The following is an 18,476-nucleotide window of genomic DNA, read 5'->3' as shown; positions in this document are numbered from 1 at the left end:
CCGTCATCTGTTCCTGTGTGCTCTGGTCAGATATATCCTTCTCCCGAAGCTGCAGATTCAGTGCCATCGTTTGAGATACACTCTTCTCAGGGCAGAGGCAGGCATCCACTTAGTATTTGGGGCTGGGACCAGGAAAGCTATAAAAGAATCAATGCATTTGAGTTGTGGTGTGAAGACTATTGAAAGCATCATGGACTGCGAAAAGGACAAACTGGTCTGTGTTGGGAGAAGTAAGGCCCCTTAGAGGCAAGAATGACAAGACATTGTTTTATATTCTTTGGATATATTGTCAAGAGAGACCAGTCCCTGGAGAAGTATGGTATGCTTAGTAAAGTGGAGGGGTCGTGAAAAAGAGGAAGTCCCTCCAGGAGTTCAATGGACACTGTGCTTGCATCAGTGGGCTGAGGTACAGGAACAATTGTGAAGATGGTGCAGTACCATGTAGTGTTTCATTCAGTTGTGCATAGGGTTGCTATGGGCCAGAACCGACTCAATGGTACCTAACAACAACTTAAACATGCACATCAGTAACCAGCATTAGATATTTATTTACAGCTTTTCTTTTTATATCAAATTTGAATATTATGGAAATAAAATATCTATAGTAGATATTCTCTGAGTGTTAGTATATGTATTTAACAGTCACCTTTCTTTTTTTTAATTTAATTTAATTTTTTGGCAGTGTCACCTTTCATGATGAAAATGCCAAAACAAACAAACATTGTCAAAAAGAATGCTCTTTTATGTTTCGCCTCTGTTAAATACTGACCCAATCCTGAAAACAATTACTGTTATATTTTGTTTGTTTCTTTTGCCCACTTATTAACATAAATTTTTAAAAAGTACAAAAGTTACATATAAATAGATATCTAAGGATTTCCACTTCTTTCCCAAACTTCAGTGGATCATCTTTTACACCTTTGGTTTTCCTACACATAAACTGCTTTGAACATATTTCAATAAAGTGTAAATTTTGTGTCACTACTTCATTAATTAAAATATATAGTTTCCCATGGGGGGAAAAGCCTTTATTGATATTATGATCATAATGAGTTTTTTGTTAGTGAATGATGTTGATTTGTTATTTCTTTTTATTTATTCTTTGAAAACAATCCAAAGTTTATAACGAACTTAGTGCAGTTTTCCTAGTATAAATATGCTTTATGATGGGAGGTGGTAAGGGCTAAGTTCTTCAGCTGCACATTCCATATTCTGTTATGCTGAGGCTGGGGTGCTACCACCCACATTTCTGCTTTAGCAACTAGCTCTCTATTGCGTACTGCAGTTAGGGTGTCCATAGGATGGAGAAGCTGATAGCACTTCCTGTTCTCGGTTCCATTTGTATCTCCATTCCCCCACAAAACCCTTCATGTCATCAGGGCCATGTGGTCTCTCTTCGAATGAGTGTGTGTGTTGTGGGGGAGGTGGGGAAAGGGACAGGGGCATACATTTTTCTGTTTTTTCTTCAGAGAGATTTGTCATCACACCTCTTCAATCAGTCCAGAGCAGCAGATTTCTCTCTGCTGAATCTGGATTCTAGCCCAGGGGAAGCAGCTTTAGGGATTTTCAGTCTCAACAGCACAGCAGCTGTAAAAATCCTCCTCCACAGAGGTTGAGTTCCAAGTATGCAGCAGAGGCCCTGTTTAGAGGACTTTTAGGAACCACCACTAACTGAGCAAACCAGCTTTCCACAGAGGTCTGGGTCCAAACTCTGAGAGGCCCTCCTTTCACATTACCATTTCTTAAAAATCCCAGATCCACCCTTGACTTCCCAGCATGAGGAGTACAAGTTCATCAGGGCTATTTTTCATCTGTCTTATCCTTTCAGTTTTTTCAGTCTTCTAATTGTTATTAAAAGAAGTAGCTATATTAAAATATGTTTAAATACGTGATTGGTTTCTTATTTCCTGACTGGATGTAATACAGCCTTTATTTCTTTTTCTCTCCTTCCTCTCTTTCTTTGTGTAATTTCTGGTCTAGTTGCTGTAACTATGACATGCCTAGTTGTGGTTTTCTTTGGATTTATTCAGCTTTGGCTTCGTATTTCTTCTGGAATGTTTTAGTTGTTGTTTTAATGGGAAATTGTAGGATAAATGATGCGTTGGTCCATTTCTTTCTTCTTGTACTGAAACTCTACATTCACATCTGTTAGTTGTTTTCACTCTGTCCCACAGTCTCACATGTCTCATCTGTTCTTTGCTGCTTTCCTTTTTCTCTCTCTTCTTGTTTTTACGTGCATAAATTCCACTGGGATTCAACTTCTAGCTCAGTTGTATATCCTGTGTCTAACCCACTATTTTACCCATTTCGAAGAGTTAATAGTTTCAATAGCTATTGTTTTTATTTCTAGAATTCCATTTAGAATTTTAAAATATCTCTTTATAGTTCTATCACATTTCTTTGATCGATTTCAAAGCTAGGTGCCGAAATGTTTCATGGTAAATATTTTTCTCTTCAAACATTCTTCCCACATTCTTTCAAGGCTGATCTCCTTGAAATGCATTGTTTTCTGATGCTAACCTAGTTATGTTTGCTTTTTTCTTGTCACTGCCAATATATAATTTTATCTATCATTATCATCTTCTGAAAAAATATTTTATTTCAGATAATTATAGATGCATATACATAGCATTCCACTGTGTGGATGTATGTACCATAGTTTCTTTATCCACTCTTCTACTGTTGGGCATTGGGGCCACTTCCAGTTTCTTGCTATTGTGAACCGTGCTGCTATAAACATGGGAGATCCCCTTGCAGAGGGGTCTCAGGGAGGAGATGAGCCAGTCAGGGTGTGATGTAACAACGATGAAAAATACTTTCCACTAGTTCCTAAATGTTTCCTCCCCGCTTCCACTACCATGACTCGAATTCGACCTTGCAAGTCTGGCTAGACCAGAGGATGTACACTAGTACAGATAGGAACTGAAAATACAGGGAATCCAGGGCGGATGAGCCCTACAGGACCAGTGGTGTGAGTGGCGAAACAGGGAGGGTAGAGGGGAAGTGGGTAGGAAAGAGGGAACCGATTACAAGGAACTATATGTGACCTCCTCCCTGGGGGGCGGACAACCGAAAAGTGGGTGAAGGGAAACGTCGGACAGGGAAGATATGACAAAATAACAATTTATAAATTATCAAGGACTCATGAGGGAGGGAGTAGCGGGGAGGGAGGGGGAAAATGAGGACCTAATGCCGGGGGTTTAAGTGGAGAGAAAATGTTTTGAGAATGATGAGGGCAATGAATGTACAAATGCGCTTTACACAATTGATGTGTGTATGGATTGTGATAAGAGTTGTATGAGCCCCTAATAAAATTATTTTTAAAATAACTAAATGAATTTTTTTAAAATAATTTTTTTGTTTTTGTTCTTTAAATATAACATTTATTAGAGTAGCAAAAAGGAGGCATGGAGTCAATTCTGACTCATAGCAATCCTGTAAGACAGAGTAGCACCTCCTCATTGGGGTTTGCAAGGATGTAATTCTTTATGGAATCAGATGAAATGGCTGGTGGGTTTCAACTATGTTTCAGCTAGCAGACAAGTGCTTACCCACTGAGCTTGAAATCCATCCAATGGCATCAAATTTGTTTTTTGTTTACTTTAATTCTAAAAGCTCACTGCCATGGAGTCATTTCTGACTCATGATAACCCTTTATAGCAGCAGTTCTCAATCTGTGGGCCGCGACCCCTTTAGGGATAAAATGAACCGTTCATGGGGGTCACTTGATTCATAACAGTAGCAAAATTACAGTGATGAAGTAGCAACAAAAATATTGTTATGGTTGGGGGGGGGTCACTACCACATGAGGAACTGTATGAAAGGGCCGAGGCATTAGGAAGGTGGAGAACCACTGCTTTATAAGATATACTAAATTATGTGGTTCTTTACAGAAGCAGAACCTCATTTTTCTCTCTTGGAGCCCCTGGTGGGCTCAAACTGCTGGTCTTATGGCTAATAGCCCAATGTGCAATTCACTACACTACCAAGATTCCTTTTGATTATTAGGGTAAGGAAATTCTTTTCTATACCTAAATATTGAGTGTTATCTGATGAATATGTTTTTAATTTTTTTGAAATGCTTTTTTGTTAGCTATTGAGATAGTTTTTATTTCTCAGCCAATTTATGAATTATATTGATTGATGTACAAATATTGAACCTGCCTTGTATTCCTGGAATGAATTCCACTTGTTTGTTATATATTATCCTCTATGTATATTGCTGCATTCCACAGCTATTATATTGTTAAGGATTTTTGTGTCTAGGTTCATGAGAGGTAGTTGTCAATAGTGTTTCTTTTTAAAATGCTGTTATCTGATTTTGGTATAAAAGGTAATATTGAACTCATAAGATGAGTTGGGAAGTTTTACCTTATTCTGTTTTCTGGAAGAGATTATGGAAAATTTGTCTTATTTCTTCAATGTTTAATAAATTCACTAATGAAACTATTTGAGTCAGATACTTTCCCTCTTGAAAGGTTTTTAACTTGCAATTCAATTTCTTTAATAAATAAAGGGTATTAGGGTTATACATTTCTCTTTGAGTGAGGTTTAGCAACTTGTGGCTTTCACAAAGTCTTGGTGCTGTAATGATGGTGTTGTTAGGTATCATCAAGTCAGTTCCAACCCATAGCAACCCTATGTACAAAACACCTTTTAGTTTTGCATCATCTTCACAGTTGTTTTAAGTTTGAGCCCACTGTGTCTATCCATCTCATAGAGGGCTTTCTTTTTCTCTGCCTCTCCACTTTACCAAGCATGATGTCTTTCTCCAGGGTCTGGTCCCTCCTGAAAACATGTCTAAAGTATGTGAGATGAAGTCTCGCCATTCTTGCATCTAAGGAGCATTTTGGCTGTACCTCTGGATGTAGTGTGATAGGGAAGGGAAGCAGTCTATAAACTGATTAAGTTGAATTCTTTCAGTGGATCTGTGACCCCGAGGCATGGTTTTCACAAATGTTTCTGTATTTCATATTCCCTTCGCTGGTTCAATGTTCCCACTTGATTCTGAAATCCTGTTTTTTATTGTACCTCTTAGGTGAGAAAAGAAGGCAAGAGAGTGCGAGGTTAGGGCAAAATGCCCTTTCTCAAGATGGAATAAACTGTCAGGACCCTACTCTGGGGAAGTCTTTGAAAAGAAGACTTTTCTTGTGGAGAAGGCCCTAGGAAGTTTTCATAATGCTTACTGTTTCCTCTCTCTACAAAGGTATCGCAAATGCTTCTGTTCCAAGTAAGCATATTTCAGATACCTATTTATCTCTCTGGATGTGTCTTTCCCCCCATATTTTAGTGTGTTTTTCCCTGTGATGTCAACTATTTAATGAGTCAAAGGAATTCATGAATTATCAGTTTTTTCAGCTTTTATTTATTTTAAGGATGAGAATGATGACTTCCAAATCCCATACTGGTTAGGGATGAAGTCATCTTATTATGTTTTTTCATGGCTTTGTGGTCTATAATGTTATGTACAAGAATACCTTGTAAATATTGCGGGTTCAGTTCCCGACCAACAAAATAAAACTAATATCACAATAAAGCGGGTAACCTGAATGTTTTGGCTTACCAGTTCATATAAAAGTTATGCTTATCCTGTAAGTAGGCAATAGCATTATAAAAATGTTTTAAATATTTGGAGAATTGTACAATATGACACCGAGACACAAAGTGAACAGATACTATTGGAGAAGTGGTGTTGATAGTCTTGCTTGTTGCAGGGTTGCCACAAACCTCCAATTTGTAAAATTGCAGATATTACTTGCATATTGTAATATCTGCAAATCACAATAAGGCAAAGCACCACAAAATGAGGTACACCCATAGTTTCCTCCCTAATGTTGATGACTTGTCTCTTTAGTATCTTTTGAAAATTAATATTCTGTTGCATATGCAAAGCATAAATGATGTCTTTTAAAATTCATATTACAGTAATACTATTGTTACTTACATAGATTCTATTCCTCCTCTGCCTCCATTCGTAATGGTTTCTTGAGATTTATGCATACGTATCTACACATATACTTGTAGCTATATCCTTATAGGAAAAAAAGTAGTTGTATTTGCCATGGATAACAATAAAAGAGAAACCAAACTCAATTCCTCTGACTTGAGTTGACTTTAGTAGGCTTGGTAGCATAGTTAGGCTGTGAACCACAAGGTCAGCAGTTTGAAATCACAAGTCACTCTGCAGGAGAAAAGTGAGACTTTCTACTCCCATAAAGAATTACATTCTTGAGAACCCACAGGGTTGCTATAAGTCAGAGTTGACTTGATGGCAGTGAGTTTTTGAGTCATTCTGACTGATAGTGACACTACAGAGCAGGGTAGAACTAACCCATAGGGGTTCCAAGGCTGTAAATCTTTACAGAAGCAAATCACAATACTTTTCTCCCATGGAGTATCTGCTGGGTTCAAACTGCTGCCTTTTAGATTGCAGAACCGTCCTTTAACTGTGCAGCCAGGGCTGCTTGGGTAAGGGCATACCCAGTGGTGGGATTCAGCCAGTTTGCACTGGCTCAGCATACCTAATTTGTTATTGAATTTGGCCAACTGGTTGTCAAAATGGCACTTGTAATCAGGGTTTTCTCTAAGGTGGAAATCACAAACTTACACCTTTACTCATTTTTAATGTTCATCTGCACAACAGCATATTCTAAGCAACTGTAATAATGTTCAATGCATCCATAGGCATAAAAATTAGACAAAACTATGGTTGTAATATTTATCTATGCATTTCATAAACTCCGTGCATTTTTGAAGAAATTCTGCATTTTTATTGCCTTGTGCTTGTTACTTCAGTAAACCTACAACGTAAAGAGAAAAAGCACCAAGCAACCTGATGAAGACATGCTGTCATTCCTGTCAGCTTTGTGTTATGCCCCAGATTCCAAGGAGATATTATGAGGGAATTGTGTCATTCCTAAAAGTGTTCAAAGAACTAAAAATACTGTCAGGACAATTGCTGTAAGTTCAGCAGAAACGGGAAAGGCCTTTTCAAAGATGAACATGATATAGTCAGAGAAGAGAAGTTGTCTGTTTCTAATACAGTGAACCCTCATTTATCGCGGTTAATCGGTTCTAGACCCTACCGTGATAAATGAAATTCCGCGAAATAGGATTCCTTATTTGTAAATCAAATATTTTCGTAGTTAGAGCATAGAGGACATGAAAAAACACCCTTTAGTCACCATTACATTCGTATTACCCAAGTTATTAAACGAAAAAGGGAAAATACAAAAAGTTTTACCTTTTCCTGCATGGTGAGCATCTTCCTCTGGCGCTTATTTTTATTGTCAGAAGGCTTAGAAGAAGCAGCTCGTTTAGGAGCCATCATAGGGCTTAGATAAAATTTCTTAAAAATCGCAAACAATTACAGTACACTGTACAAAAGCAAAAATTCATCTGATACGTAGCTCCGATACGTAGCGATGCAGACAGAATCGTGCACAGTATGAGCCAATCAGTGGCAGTAATGACAGAGCATGCGCTGTTACACAAAAACCGCGATAGAGTGAAGCCGCGGAAGTCGAAGCGCGAAGTGGCGAGGGTTCACTGTATAGCAGACACAGTGATTACTGTCTGATTGGCCTACCTGTAAAGGAATGGGATCCTACTCCTACAGTGAAAAGATAGTTAAGGAGAAATCACACAGCTAATGGTGCTTGGATAAAAGCAAAGAATATTGCAAGTGAGAACACCAAGCAAGAAGAAGTATAGAAATAAATACCAGTTTTATTCTTTTTTTGGTCAGGTATTATTTAATATGTTTCATTAATATTTTAAAATGTTCTTATGACACAATCTAATTTTGTGTACTTTTATCATTCTTATTTAATATTAACTGTATGAAATAATCAACTGCTTTTCAGTATATCTGGGCTTTTTATACTTAAATGGTTATTTTGGCAGCAAACTAATTGTTAAATTATTTGAATCCCACTACTCGGTATAAGTGAATAATTTCTTTTATAAGGATAAACACATAGCTGGTAACTATGCAGCAAAAGTTTAAAATGTCCCCAAATGTCGAACTTTTCTAAGCTGCTAAACCATTCCATCATCTCTCTCTCCTCTAAGGACTCTCCCTCCGTTGTTCATTTGCTTGTCTTTATTTACATTTTTTATGAATTGGAATTTGATACATGTTTCATTCCATAGTTCAGTCATGTCAAGTAGACGTGTGCAGTGGTTACCACAGGCAGTTTCCAGACATTATTTTCCTTCCTGGACTCCTTGACATCATCTTCCTTTTATCCCTCACCTCCACTGTACCCCTCTCCCCTCAAAACCCTTATTCCACTTGGTCCCTATAAATTTATCAATCTTGGGTTTCATATAGCGAAAAACAGAGGAGCATATAACACAACTTCAAGAGGTTGACCTCCAATGACATAAAATCTCTGAGATACACCCTAATATGAACAAACAAAACAACACAAACAAAAAATACAGCAAATTTTGGAAACCAGATCAGGCCCAGCCTGCATCACAGAGGGGAGCTACCGGCACAGTTTTAACTGTTCAGGTCAGATGCATGCCTTTGGTCTGTACTCCTCTCTCCCAAGCACTCTGTTTAGTGACCCCTTTCTTCCCATCCCTCCACTGTAGATAGGGGGAGTTCTCCAGAGGCTTTTTTCCGCATAGTTCCACAACTGAATCTTGGGCTTTCACTGTCATCCATTGCCTTCTGCAAACCAGATTTTCGCAGTTTAGGCTCTGATACTGGCCCCTCCTTCAAGTTTGGATTATATGGATTCCAATCCTGCAGTGACTTCAGTGTGCTTCTTCCATGTGGACTAAGTTGACATCTCACTTAGATGGCTGCTTGTTTGGAGACAAACCTTTAAGACCCCGCCCATATCATCTTACCGGTGCCATGTGGGCATCAAAAAGCCCTAAGGATCACATAGGGTATAACACAAGATCATGAACAACCCAGGACACGCTTCTTGATCAGGACAACTTCTAGCCCTCTGCTGCTGGGCCTAACTCAGTGCCTTCTGCCACCGTGCTTTGTCAGGTTTTCTTCATCAAATGTTGAGTCCCAAACCTCCACTCCAGCCATCTCGTGCGTGCTGCTATTGCTCTTGCTGCTGCACTGTTGTCTCTTGCTGTCGTTTATGTTATTTCTCCGCTCTGTGCATGTTTCTCCCATAAGCCTATGAGAATTACAAGACAGACTGATCCCCTTGTTAGGATTCCATACACTGTATTTGCATGGTGCTATCCAAAGTGTGAAGCCAGCAGCTGTGCGAGAAAGACAAGGCTTTCTCCTTCTGTGAAGAGTTACAGTCTTAGAAACCCACAGGGGCAGTTCTAGCCTGTCCTATAGGATTTCTGGGAATCAAAATTAACTCTATGGCACTGAATTTGATCCACACAAGGATCGTATCCTTCTGATTAGTATTAGTGGCAAGTTACCCAATCCCCTTGGTGGGTAATAAGGAACTTATTTGCAAAATCCCACTCAGGCATCGTGCAGGAGTTACAAGACCAAAAGGGCCAAATTAAGCAATTCTGTGCACTGCAGGTTATATTAAAGAAATTAGATTATTTATAATATTTAGACTCTATTAACCTCCCCCCAAAATCTATAGTAGTACATTTAGATGCATAATATTCTACTTTGAGTAAAGAATATAGACTATTGATTCCCCTCTTTCTGGATCCCTTGCTTCTTTCCAGATATTTATTGATGATAAAGGCTGTTTAATTTGGCTACAGTTTAATTCTGGACCTTCTCTTATGTAGTGCACAAAGTATAGATTTTCCCCCCATGGATCTCCTAATTAAAGAAACTTCCTATGCCTATGCCCTGACTTAGCAGAAATACCCATAGAAAGGCACTATAGCACTTCGTGTATTTTCAGTTTTACCATTTGATTGCAATGACCAATGAGATATTAGTTAGTGGTGGTGGTACAATCAGAAGCATGAAAAATCACTTTTGCATTTCAGCTTCAGTTTTAGCATACTGACATCACCACGAGACCAGATTAACTTAATGAAGTATAAAATGCAAAAGAAGAGTCAAGTCATCCTAAGTATTTCAAATGAAGCCTATTCCAATACGCTAACAGCCCAACAGTATACATACGAGCAAGTGAATGCAACCATAATCAGGAAAATTATCCAGTTGGACTGAGATTAAAATGCACATATGCAAACTCAGGTTCTAGCTAAGTAGTTAACTCCATATCAAGACATATTTGTGGGAACTACATAGGAAACAAGCCTCCAGTGATCTCCCTCTATCCTTAACTGAGTGGTGGGAGGACAATGGTTACTAAACAGAGTGCACTGGAGAGATGACTATAGATCAAAGGTATAAACCTGACTTGTACAGTTTCAACTTTGTCAGTTGATCCCTCTTGTGATACAAGCTAGATCTCATCTGGTTTTCAACATTTTCTGTATTCTTTTTTGTTTTGTTCTGTTTGTTCATATTAGGGTTTATCTCAGAGATGCTATATCATTGCGGGGGGTCACTTTCTCAAAATTGTTATATGTTTTCCTGTTTTTTGGTATAGGACACCAAGGATGGATGAATCTATAGGGACAAGTAGAAAAGTATTTGGGGAGTGGGGGAAGTAGGGAGGGTGTGTGTAAAAGGGAGACTATGTCAAGGAGTCCAGGAAGGAAAAGAATGTTTGGAAACGGATCGTGGTAGCAATTATACAATACTGCTTGATGTAATTGATGTATTAACTCCCAATTAATAATACATTTTTAAAAGACTCAAGTCTCTAGAATTTATAGTTTGTTATAAAGGCAATAAAATGGAGGGGATTCTTGTTTGTGATTTCCATCCTGATGGACATACGTGGGTTTCTGTCCAAATTCTGCCATACATTTACTTTACAAATCTAAAAATATTGTGAATGTCTGTACCAGAGTTTCCAAGGAGCCCTGGTGGTGTACTAGATTACTCCTTGGTCTGCTAACTGCAAGGTTAGCTGTTTGAACCCATAAAATGAGGCTTTCTGCTCCTGTAAAGACTTGGAAACCCAAAGAAGCAGTTAGATTTTGTTCTATTGGGTCGACTCCCTGGCAGTGGGTTTGATTTGGGTTTGTCAGATTTTCTTAAAGTGTCAAATAGAGATAATCATAAAGCATTACATTATAGGCATTAAAAAGCACAGAAACATTAAAACACTGTAACTTATCTAGGAAAAGAAATGAAAGAATACAGCAGACAATGTTCTAAAAGATATGTCAAATGAGAAGACCAGTACTACAACATATTAATGTGTACTATAGGGCTATCAAATGGATAGTAGAGTTTGCTTGCTCTAGCTTCCCTTGCTTAATGGGTACTCCAACACCAAGAACTGCATCCTATTATTGCTAATTTGCAAATTATCAGATCCTGACTCTCCAGTCATCTCTGCTCATCATTGTTGGCAATTCCCAATCATAGCTACCCTGTGTGCAACAGAAGATAACATCGCCTGGTCCTGCACCATCTTCACAATTCTGCTTCTGTTTGAGCCCATTGCTATAGCCACCATGTCAAGTCATCTTGCTAAGAGTCTTCCTCTTTTTTTCCCCCCTCTACCAAGCATGACGTCCTTTCCATGTCCCATAGTCACATGCAAATGTTCTTGAGTACCAAGACAGTTCCATCACACTTAGCCAAATAGAGGAGGGGTATGAATTTAAACTTAGAGATAATATTATTTTTCAGTCATGCAGTCTCCCCAACATATGCATTAAATATATACGTGCATTTTCTATAATTTACTTTTATTTTATATAACATGGCACTCTGTATTCCTTTATAGAGTTAAAGCTTCTTAGGTTTTAAAAAAATAACATCATAAGAGTGGATGATCATTATTAAACATCAGAATGTAATAGCAAACTATAATAAAAAGACTCCATAAGCTCATTCACCCAAAGATATATACTGCTAATTCCAAAGCATGCATCCATCAGAAGCCTTGGTGCTCAGCTGCTAACCCAAAGACCTGTGTGTTGATCCCACAAGCTGTTCTACTGGAGAAAGATGTGGGAGTCTAACTCTCTAAAGATATGGAACCTTGGAAGCCCTATAGGGCAATTCTACTCTGTCTTATAGGGTCCCAACAAGTCAGAATCAACTTGACAGCAATGACTTTTTTTTTGGGGGGGGGTTGGTTTATCCATCAAGATACATTTTATATATTTATAGAGTTCAACCTAATTGTTTTTAAAAGCTGCATTTAATATTTCTGTGTGTCGATCATGCATATACTGTTTAGTCACCTGCTGTATTAAAATATGTAAACATGTAGTATCTTCACTCTCTTCTGAGAAACATAGAGACTAGGTTAGTGTCATCAGCTGATCAGAGCTACCACTACAGCAAGACGAGACACCTGGCAAAGGAAACAAAAAGGAAATCATTTAGGTAACTAAGGATACCCATGTATACATAAAACCCATCAGCTCATCTAAATTGTGTGTGAATGTGTGGGGAATAAAATTGAGTGGGCCATTTTAAGATGAACACTGAAAAGCAAAGGGAAACAATGACTCCAGTGGCCTAATGAACCATGCAGACATCAATTTCCACAACACGGAGACCTGAAGAAGAAGATGCTATCTGCCTACCATTACTACCCTGAAAAGGATCATATTAGAAAGGTCCTGCTTAGAGTGGGAGGAAATAGTAGAGCAAAATTCAAAACCATAAGAGGCCAGGCTTACTGGTCAGAAAGAGTCCTCAGATTATGGAAAAATTCTAAGACCTTTAGTCACTCAACAGGTCTGGAACTGAACTCACCTCCATTATTAGAATAATCAACCACTTAAGATTAAAAGGAAAGCATTTACCCAAGGATAAAGTTCAGAGGGTTAGGAAAGGAGGGATGGAAGCAGGAAATAGAGGGAGGAAGTGGGAGAAGTGATGGCACATTAAGGGAATTGCAATGGATCAATGTAATCAGGATGTGTGGGGATTGCTGAATTTAAGCTGTGATCTGCTCTGTAAATCTTCCCTCAATTCACAGTAGAAATATACAAAGAAATATGTTTTAAGAATTGGTCAGTTAATATTTTAAAAGGTGCTAAAAATTAGGAAAACACCTCATCAGTAACCATAGCACTAATTATTTGGGTCTTTCAATTTCCAAGTTTTTCATGATCTTCACAGAAAAAGGTCTTATACTTTTAAAGTTAAAAGTCTATTTCTATGCATTATTTGTATTTAAGTGCCATTTTGAAAAAGATTTGTTAATATTTTTAACTTGTAATTATGTTTGAGATTAAAATGATAATTAATTATAAATATTTTAAAGACAAAAAAATATGTAAAGAATTGAAAATGATCCCATCTCCTCATGCATTAGATCCTTACCAAGACAGCCATTTTATAAATGCCTTGTACATATTCATATATATGTTGATCAATTAATATTCGATACTAATAAGAAAGTCTCATCATCCTTCCCTCCCTCTCTATTGCCACTTATCAGTTAACCTAGATTACAGCTATAGATAAAATTATCAATAGCAAAGTGATCATTTTAACATATTTACTGAGATGTAATTGTTGTTGTTGTTAGTTGCCATAGTGACCCCTGCAAAACAGAACGAAACACTGCACGGTCCTACGCCATGTCCACAACTGTCCTGTGCTTGAGCCCATTGTTGCAGCCACGATGTCAATCCATCTCCTTGAGGGTCTTCCTTTTTCCCTGCCCCTCCACTTTGCTGAGCATGATGTTTTTCTTCAGGGACTCATCTCTCTTGACAATGTCTTAAGTATATAAGATAGAGTCTTGCCATCCTTACCTCTAAGGAGGACTATGGCCTTTATCTTCCAATATAGATTGATTTGTCTTGTTAGCACTTTCAATAGCCTCTCCAGCACCACAACTCAAATGTATCAATTCTTCTTCAGTCTTCCATATGTGATGCTCAACATTCATATGGAGAATTCCATGGTTTGGGTCAGGCGCACCTTAGTCCTCAAAGTAACATCCTTGCTCTTCAATATTCTACAAAGATCTTGTGCAGTAGCATATTTACCTAATGCAGTATTTCTTTTAACCTCTTGATTGCTGCTTCCATGAGCATTGATTGTGGATCCAAGCAAGACAAAATCCTTGACAACATCAACCTTTTCTCTATTTGTCATGATGTCACCTATGGGTCCAGTTGTGAGGATTTTGGTCTTCCTAACTTACTGAAGGCTACAGTCCTTGATCTTCACCAGCAAGTGCTTCAAGTTCTCCTTTTAGTAAGCAGGGTTGTGTCGTTTGCATTTTACAGGTTGTTAATCCTTTCTCCAATTCTGATGCCACATTCTTCTTCACATTCTCCAGCTTCTCTGATGACTTATTCAGCAAGCAGACTGAACAATATGGTGAGAGAACACAACCGCTTATGCACACCTTTCCTGGTTTTACACCATGCGATATGCCCTTGTTTTGTTCGCACAACTGCCTCTTGATCCATCCTGTGTAAGTCCATCATGAGCACAATGGAATGTTCTGGACGTCTCATTCTTCTCAAGGTTATCTACAGTTTATTATAGTCCACACAGTTGAATGCTTTGCATAGTCAATGAGATACAAATAAACATCTTTCTGGTGTTCTCTGCTTTGAGACAAGATCCATCTGTCATCAGCAATAATGTCCCTTGTTCCATGTTCTCTTTTGAATCCACCCTGAACTTCCAATCTACTGCTAAAATTATTGTTGGATAATGTTAAGCAAAATTTCCCTTGTGTGTGATATCAATATTATCATTGTGCAGATCGAGCATTTTGTTGGGTCCCCTTTCTTTGGAATGGGCACAAATATGAATCTTTTCCCGTCAGTTGGCCAAGTAAGTAGCTTCCAAATTTCTTGGGATAGACAAATAGGTGCTTTCAGGGCTTCTTCAGCTTGTTGAAACATTTCTGTGGGTATTCAGTCAATTCCTGGAGCCTCGTTTCTGCTTAATGCTTTCAGTGCAGCTTGAACATCTTCCTTAGCACCACTGGTTCTTGCTCATATGCTACCTCCTGAAATGGTAGAATGTCGACTAGTTCTTTTTTGGTACAGTGACTCTGTGTATTCTTCCCATCTTTTCTTGATGCTTCCTATATCATTCAATATTTTTCCCATAGCATCTTTCAATATTACAATTCGAGACTTGATTTTCTTCCTGAGTTCCTTTAGTTTAAGATATGCTAACCATGTTCTTCCCATTTGGTTTTCTAATTCTAGGTTTTTGCACATTTCATTATAATATTTGACTCTGTCTTCTCGAGCTGTTCTTTCAAATATTCTGTTCAGTGCCTGACTTCGTCATTTCTTCTATTTGCTTTAGATACTCTACAATTAAGAATAAATTTCAGAGACTCTTCTGACATCCACTTTGATCTTTTTTTCCCCTGGCCTTTTAATGACCTTTTGCTGTCTTCATGTATGATGGTCCTGATGTCCTCCCACAGGTCTTCTGTCATTAGTGTTCAATGCAGCAGATCTGTTCTTGAGATGTTCTCAAAATTCAGGTGGCATAGACTGAAAATAGTATTTTGGGTCCTGTGGACTTGTTTTAATTGTTTTCAGGTTCAACCTGAACTTACACATGAGCAATTGATGATCTGTTCCATAGTCAGCCTCTGCTATGCTTTTAGCTGCTGATGCTGACCTTTTCTATTGTCTTACCACAGATGTACTCAACTTGATTTCTGTGTATTCTATCTAGAGAAGTCCATGTGTATAGTCACCTTTTGTGCTGTTGAAAAAAGGTATTAACTATGAACAAGTCATTGTTGTTGCCAAATTCTGTCATGTGATCTCCAGCTTCATTTCTATCACCAAACACCCTATTTTCCAACTACCTTTCCTTCCTTTGTTTCCAACTTTTTCATTCCAATCACCAATAATTGCATGTTTGATCAATTTCTGACTGAAATCATTGGTAGAATTTTTCAATTCCTTCATCACGAGCTTTGTGGTTGGTCAATAAGTTGTATCAATTGGATTTCCTTGAAGGCAAATAGATATAATCTGATCACAGATAGCATTGTACTTCATGATTGATTTTGCAATGTCCATTTTGACAAGAAATGCCATGCCATTCAACAATAAATGCCATGCCATTCCTCTTGATTGTGTTATTCCCAAAATAGTGAATCAGAGGATTTCCTGAATCAAAATGGTCAATACTAGTCCATTTCAACCCACTGTTGCTTAGGATATCAGTGTTTATGTGTTCCATTTCATTTTTGATGACTTTCAATTTTCCTAGATTCATATTTCACACATTCCAAGTTCTCATCATTTACAGCTGTTTCTCCTTACCTTGAGTCATGCCCTATCAACAAGGGGATATCGAGAAGGTTGTAATCCCACAAGCTTTACCCTACTCACCCTGGGGGACTCCACTCAGAGAGCAGCTTCACCTCTATGACAATTTGAGTGCCCTTAGACCTGGGCGCCCACCCTCCAGCACTATCTCCAACAATGTTCTGCTTCCAGTATCTGACAGTGTTTTGAATTTATGCATAAGGCTTCCAGTGGCTTCTTCCTTCTAAGTGAATCCTCCTTCATTGTCTGTTCTTGCTCACTTTGGGTGACCCTGCTGGCATTTGAAATACCAGTGACATCGCTTCCAGCATCACAGCAACACACAAGTCACCACAGTGAGACAAACTGACAGACAAGTGGTGGAGTTATAATTAACTACATAAAATTTACCTATTTTAAGTTTTATAGACAATTATTTTTAATTAAAGCCACAAAGCTATATAAACATTACACAATCGATAAAGTCTATTCAAGTTATAACATTTCAAACCCCTCAAAGTAGTAATTAAAAGATCATCTTTGCTCATTTGGAGTCAATTCTTGTTACCAATGTCAGACTCAGGCAACTACTAACCTACTTTGTGTCTCCATGGATTTTCCCTTTCTGAATAGTTACTATGTGGCCTTTTGTAATAATCCACAAGTTACAGTATCATGCACCTTATTTGCATGATCCCATACAATTATTTGGTGTGAGTTATAGAGAAATGGATAGAAGAGCTATAGTAATTATACTTATAAGTTACTGGTCTGTAGTTTTCTTGTGATGCCCTTGTCTGTTTTGGTTATCAGTGTACCAATACTAGTCTCATAAAATGTGTCGAAAGTGATTTTTGGAAGAGTTTGTAGAGGATTAATATTAATTGTTCCTTAAATATGCAGTAGAATAAACCATCAAAGCTAACTGTGGGATTATAAAGAGACTTTTACCCAGCTTTGTCTCCCCCAAAGAGATGCCAAACATTAGAGGCTATATGACAGCATATGGTGGGAGGTCAGATGCATAGAGACATCCTCCCTGAAGGCAGTCAGTTGCCAGACTACTGTCTGGTCCCACCACAAGAGGGGCCCACTCCCTGCTGTTAAGGGCAGTGGGCTACTTCTCCCTAAAGGCTTGCAGCCATGGCCATCAGTCTGGTCCCTGTAGATTGGGTTTACACCCTACTGATAATGGCTTCTATAGTGAGCCAGAGAACAGGTCAAACCGGCTCAGTGACATCCAAAATTAAGCTGCCTCCCTGAATCTAGGATCCGCTCATCTTGTCACATTTGTACCTCCAATACCTCCCCTTCCTATTGCATGGATACCCCTAGATCGTCCCCCTTTCATTACTGTAGCACTTATAGCACAACCCCTTCCTGTGACATATGGCTTTACCTGTAATTAGGGGGCTTGTACGCCCCCAAAGAGATATAAGCCTTGGTTAGCAATAAAGAAGCTCTCCCTCCTGTCCTCTACCCCTTTTGTTTGTTCCTGTAATCCCCACCTTCTACATCTCCATGTGGACCACCAAGCGGGGCTGAGGTGAGCATGCTACCATGAAATGTGTCTGACTCCATTATTTTAATCTCTCCTGTCTCTCATGCTCTCTATGACTTTACTATAATCTTTACTTATTATCTCTGTTGTATACAATTGCGCCTACCGGACCTGTGAGGATTTGTTAGGGGCTTTCTCCCCTGACAGCTAACAAGTTCTGACATTTGTGGGAAGTTTTTTGATCACTTACTAAGTGTCTTTACTTGTTATAGGGGTATTCATATTTCATCTTGAGTCATTTTAAGTGATTTTTGTCTTCATAGACATTTATACATTTCCTCTTATTGTTGTCATTCAAATGTTTATATTATTCCCTTTGTTTTGATCATGTTATCCTGGATGAGGGATGATAGGCCTCAACACAGATTAAAAGAGCCCATGAAAGCTTTAAAACTGTTATTGTACTGAGTTTCCTGGGGAAGAACAAAGCATGCTACACAAAGCACTCAGGACAAGGTGACAACTATGTGGGATAGTAATAGTTTATGTATGGTGAGTTAGTTAATTGTGCCAGCCTGGCCGATAATCACATGTGGGGCTGGTTGAAAGGCGGAGGGATAAATGGGTGGTAAAGCCTCGCCTTTCTAGTTCTCAGGTCTCTTGTTTTGTGATGGTTGCTTCGGGTGCAGCTGCCTTAGCAGTTCCCTGCTTC

Source organism: Echinops telfairi, unplaced genomic scaffold (genome assembly GCF_000313985.2).
Source record: "Echinops telfairi isolate 266 unplaced genomic scaffold, ASM31398v2 ScPeMD7_7427;HRSCAF=8465, whole genome shotgun sequence".
NCBI lineage: Eukaryota > Metazoa > Chordata > Mammalia > Afrosoricida > Tenrecidae > Echinops > Echinops telfairi.
Note: the sequence above shows the minus strand (reverse complement) of the source record.